This window comes from Notamacropus eugenii, chromosome 1 (assembly GCF_028372415.1).
Source record: "Notamacropus eugenii isolate mMacEug1 chromosome 1, mMacEug1.pri_v2, whole genome shotgun sequence".
NCBI lineage: Eukaryota > Metazoa > Chordata > Mammalia > Diprotodontia > Macropodidae > Notamacropus > Notamacropus eugenii.
Genome location: NC_092872.1, coordinates 36495958 through 36502299, shown reverse-complemented (window position 1 = coordinate 36502299; position 6342 = coordinate 36495958).

The window sequence follows — 6342 nt, the reverse complement described above, 5'->3', positions numbered from 1 at the left end:
AACTACATAAAAGGACAATGACAAATGCTAGAGGGGATGTAGAAAAATGGGAATATTAATTAATTGTTGGTGGAGTTGTGAACCAGTATAACCACTTGGAATTATGCCCAAAGAGCTATAAAATATAAATATGCTTTGACCTAGCAAAACCACTACTAGATTTGTATCCCAGAGGTCAAAGAAAAGGGAAAAGGATCTGTTTGTACAAAAATATTTATTGCAGCTCTTTTTTGTGGTGACAAAGAATTGGAAATTGAGGAGGCATCAATTTGGGAATGACTGAACAAGTTATTGTACATAAATGTGATGGAATACTGTTGTGTTGTAAGAAATGACGAGCAGAGAGGGTTTCAGAAAAACTTAGGAAAAATTATATGAACTGATATACACTAAAGTGAACAGAATCAGGAGGACATTCTACAAAATAACAGCAATAACGTAAGGATGATCAACGGTGAAAGACCTAGCTATTCTGATCAAGACAATGATCTAAGACAATTCCAAATTACCCATGATGAAAGATGCCATCCTCTTGTAGACAGAGAATTGATAAACTCTGAATGCAGAGTGAAGCATACTTTTTTCCATTTTATTCATTTTTGTTTTTATTTTGTGTGTTTTCTTTTGAGACATGGCTAACATGGAAATATATTTTGCATGACTTCACATGTACAAGGTGCTTGTCTTCTCAAAGAGCAGGGAGGGCAGGAGGAAGAAAATTTGGAACTCGTAATTTTTTAAAATGAGTTTTAATTGTTTTTATCATTTAATTTGGAAATTTTTGATGTAATAAATAAAAATAATTTAAAAACACTAAGGCCTAGGTTAACATAGTGACGTGATCAAAGTCACATAGATAGGGTTGCAAAACTTTAAAATGAAGAATGGGGACCATGTATTGGCCTGGCACTTCCTTGTTTGAGCTCTATAATCACCCTTTAAGATATTCAGAGTGTATATTACTTATTCCCTCTATAGATAAAAAGAAACTGATGTTGAGAGAAGCTGAAAATTTGGTCCAAATGACCTGACAATTAGGAGGAACAGCTGAGAATAGAACCCAGGTATTGTCACTTAGTCAAAGAGTACATAATAACAGTATTGATGGTCATGATGTCATTTATAGAGAGCACTTAGATTTACCAAGTACTTTTAAATATCTCATTCTGTCCTTAAAAATTCTTTTTGGGGTAGGTTCTATTGTATTCCCATTTTACATATGGGGAAACTGATGTTGACAAGTAAAGTAACTTCTTTTTAATTTTTTTCCTGTATGAAAGATGTATTTTTTTTCTTTTAATATAAAACTATGTCACTGCCAAAAAACAAAAAAGATCAGGATGGAGTTGATGACAAAGAAGTTAATATCGAGAACATTTCAGAATAACTTGAAGAAACTTGGGTGAAGTGATGCAAAGCAAAATGCGAAGATGCCAGAGAATGGCTTACATAATGCCCATGATAATATAATTAACACTAAGAAGAACAACAACATTAAAGACATTGGAATATTTATCAAAGCACTGACCCATTTCAGATTCAGAATACTGAAAGATAAAGATGCTCTTTCTTCTTGTGGGGAGAGATGTAGAAACTAAATGAAAAAGGAAGAATATCTATATTGTCAGACATGGGCAATGTGTAGATTTTTTTGCACACTATCTTTGCAGGAAAGACTATGTGGCATTGTGGATAAAGAGCTAACCTCAGTCAGCAAGACCTGTGTTCAAGTCCTACCTTTATCACTTACTGGCCAGGTGATTCCAGGATTAACATTTCAATGCTCCAATAAACAAAGACTCTAAGGTGAAATGAAGGTGGTAACTTACATCAGCATAAGTTGCTCATGAGGAACTCTATGCCAATGGAATTGCAGGTCCAACCTTTTATCTCCCTACTTCTTTTTTCCAAAGGAAAATTCTATTTGGGGATGGACCATTGGGAATGTCAGCAAGGTACACACATACACTAAAAGAAAGAAAATTTACAAAGAAAGATACGGTCATGCTTCCAGTGGTCACAAAACCTTTGACAAAATGAAATAGATCACAGGATGCTCCCATGACATCCTGTATCCCGCCCACCAAACTATTCATGAATAATCTTGGTTTATTACCAAGATGAATGTGACAACTGTGATATGACCTAACCCTAACCACTATAGCGTTACAGACGGCCCCCTGCTTCCTAGGTTACTAGTTTTACCTTGTTCATAAGTAATATTTGGCTGTAGGTATAAGTTCTATATTTTGTTCATCTTTTCTCCTCCTTTCACTTCAGGGATGTAATTTTTCATTTCAATAGAGGGAAAACATTCAATTGCCCACTCTAAACCTATGGGTACAAAGTTATCATGCCCCTTCCATGTGCATAGGCTCTCTGTGCTCTCACAACACTTATGCATTAGCAGCCAAAGCTATACATGTCTCAGAGAGAATACGCTATGAGTCAAGGTCTGGGTAGTTCTCAATTTCACTAGACAGTCCACCATAGAATATTATATAACAGAATATAACTACTTCTGCTGAAATCTATAAAGGTATCCTTTTTAGATAGCAAGAAGAAGTCCATGCAAATGAGATGACATGATTTTTTGATGATTCTTTATGCTCTTTATGGATTCTGCTCTAATAAAGGAAGTAGGGAACATTTCAATCTTTATTACCATTTGGTTATTTGTCTCTCTTGAAGGCTCATTGATCATGTGAATTACTCAAATCTGGAGTATCCATTTTACATATCCAAATAGCATTGACATGGAAGGATCTATTAGCTGAGTAGATGGATAATATGATGATGGTGGCAATAATTCATATTTCTGTAGCTTGTAGTTTTGCAAAGTGTTTGCTCAACCATATTCTTGGAAGAATGAGAATGCAAGTGGCATCTCTGTCTTGCAGATGATGGAGCTAGATCCAAAGAAATTAATTGACTTTCCTGGGTTTGGATATTATTAAGCATTAGTGACCAAAACTAGAATCCAGGTTTTATCTAACTGTAGGGTCCATACTATTTGGTTATCATTATAGGATAATGGAAAGAGCACTAGCCCTAGAATCAGAGGACCTGCATTCAGATCTTAGATCTGCCACTTACTACCTTTGTTACATTGGATAAGTTCCTTAATCTCTTCCCTAGAACTCCCTTTCCATATTTGTCAAATGAAGGGATGAAACAAAAAGTGTGAGGTCCTTTACAGCTCTAGAGCTATAACCTTATTTTCACTTCAAATATTTGTCCAACTAAATTGAACAATTCAATATAGATTTCTGAATTGTTGTTTATCAGTCCTCATGCTAGGCTTGAGTTTACAAAAACAAAAACCCCTGCTTTACAGTATACTAGTATAGAATTATAAGTAAAGATAATGAGATCAACCATCAGTTTTACTGGATTAATAATCTCTGTTCCTGGAAGACTTGGGTTCAAGCTTTGCTTCTGACATACCAGCTGGTCAAGTCATTTAACTTCTTAGGGGTTTAGGAAAACGTTCGAGATAGCAAATTGCAGGAAAAGGTACCAATCAGCATTAGCCGAAGGTGTGTACTGTGTTCATGAAATCACAGTCCAGATCCCATTTTTAAGTATATCTCATATCATTAAGGATATCTCATGTGTACCCATTTTTTTTTGTTACCTGAATTTCCACATTCAACTCCCTGGAATTTCTGTGGAAATAAACTTCTCAAACTCAAAACACACGTAGATCTCGCCCTCTCCGGATCTCCAGCTTACAACATGCATCTGATGCCTTGGGAGGGACATGATTGCTTGCTTCCAGCCTCAGGGCGGAAGAAAAGATGATTGAAGATTTTTTAAATATGAAAACAAGCTGAAACGCTCATAAACAACTCAGCGATGGGCCCAAGGTGGACAGATTCTTGGTAGGTAGCCTTAATTGGCGCAATCGTTTTTAGGTGTTCTAATGCACTCAAGTGAATTATGCACCACACTGCTTCTGAATGACATAGTCATTTCTGACTCCATTAATATGGAAGATTTCAGCCAAATGCTTTTAAACGATAGCTTCTCTTTATTTGTAATTTCAGACTCTATTGATTTCCTTCTGTTCCCTTCATTATGATTTCAATTGATTACCTAGGCAACTGCAATAACAATGATTGCATCTGACACTGTCTCAGATTCTTGAGATGGTATTTGAATAGGAATGGTATAATTTGGGGGAAAATGCCTGCAAGAACCTGCCATTAACAGTATACTTACTCTTTTCTTTTATTGACTAGTCTTTCTTTAGAGGAGGCTCTTGTTATGGAAGTAGGCCCTGTTAACAGGACAACAGTTGTAGTAGTAGTACAGATTTCGGGGGCTCTCCAGGAGGTAAAAGATTCTTATTACCAAAGAGAGGAGACGTATTTTTTGGTTGTGGTTTGGTGATGGTGCCAGCTCAGTGACTTGCCTTTCAGGTTGAAATACCAGCTGGGCTAGGCTTTCTGAGGGTGATTGAAACCTTAAGGCACCCAGAGTTCTTATTGTAGTCTTAGCCAAGGTCCTATAACGGATACCTCACAATGTCTTTATTAGGCTCTTAAAAAAATTTGCTTTATACTATTGTCACACCATGGAATTTAACATTCAAATATTCAAAGGCCTGCCTGAGGATCTCAAGCTGTGAATTTCCAGGGAACAATTTGGTCCCCCATTTCAGCTCAGCTGGCACCCTGTGAAAGACTTCTTTCTCGGGTAGTTTCATGGAGAAAATTGGCTATGCAACTGAGGTGTTTCTTTTTTTACCACTTTTTTTCTCTCTTCAGAGGGTGTTCTCATTCACACAGCTCCACATTTACCATGACTGTAGTTACATAAGCCTGCCAAGATGAGGGGACAGATTTTGTGAGGGCACACACAGAAACCCATTGACCCTATATTCAGGGAATGCACTTAATCAGTATTTACTGTGTTAATTGAATACCAACAGACTTTAGCTTTGTTTGGGTTTGGTTTATTTCTTGGTAAAACCACAACACATCAGATCCTTTAAAGGAAAAAAGTGGCATACTTTTCTTTGCTCTACAGTTTCCTTAGTAGCTAATGGTTCTGACAAAATAATGTTAGATGAGGTAAATGAGTAAGTAGGAATATCAATGAAGTTAAATACAAGGAAAGGGGGAAGGGGGAAGATTCTGACATATGATATGCATAGCTTTTGCAGAATCATCAAACTTGAAAAGTAACTCAAAGGTTTTCTGAGATCAAAAAATACTGAATTTTACTCTCTTGCCCATTTAGAGGTACCTTCTTGTTTTGCTGTGCTGAAAGATCATTTGATTTGAAAAGCTATCTCTTGTTTATGTAAAAGAATCAGAAAGTCAACACTGTCCTAAGCATAATCAGTTTTCAATTTGCCATTTCTTACCCAGACCCCAAATTGAGTGAGAGGTATTCTTATCTCAGTTTTGCAGACAGGGAAGGGCAGAATGTCCAGTCTGAGGGCATGCCAGTGGTCAGGTCAGACTACATCTGGAGCATTTTGTGTTCAAATGTAGCCACAACAGTTCAAGGGAGGACACTGATATGCCAGAGCAAGTCTGGAAAAAGGAGACCAGAATGGTGGGTGGAGTAGCAAACATGCCATATAAGGATTGGTGAAAGGAACTGATGACTTACCTGGAGAAAGAAAACTTTAACCATCATGGACCTATGGGGGCTGAAACCCTGATCCCTACTTTACTCTAGTTGAACTGATTTTCCCCAGGTGCTAAAATTCACAATTACAGCTTTGTGGAGGAGATATGTCATGGTGGGGGGAAATCAGAGCTCTCTTTAGGTATTTCAAGGGCTGCCAAGTGGAAGCCAGATTGGACTTATTCTTATTGATACCAGAGAGTAGGATTTGAAATAATGGGTGCAGAGAAGCAAATTTGGACTTCATATAAAGAAAAACCGCCTAGCCTAGCAGCTACCCCAAACCCTAGCATTGAAGTTACCCAAAACCGAAATGTTCTCCCTCAACAGGGAGTGAATTCTTCCTTGATGGAGGTCTTTCACCAGACCTTTTTTTTCTTCTTAGGGATGACTGTGGAAGTTTTTCCAGACAAGCAGTCTGCTACTCTTTTGTCAGGAAATCAAAGAACCTGAGAGCCCAAAAGAAGCGTCAGAAGCTAAATCATGACCAATATGCCTTCTACTAGAATCCCATAGGAGGAAGAGATGAGGGAATAAACATTTATATAGCAGTTACTGTGTGCTAGGCACAGTGCTAAGAAAATATTAAATCCTTACAACAACCCTGCGAGGTAGATCATATTATTATAATATCCATTTTGCAGCTGAGGAAACAGAGACAGAGGTTAAGTGACTTGCTTAAGATTGCACAGCTAGTAA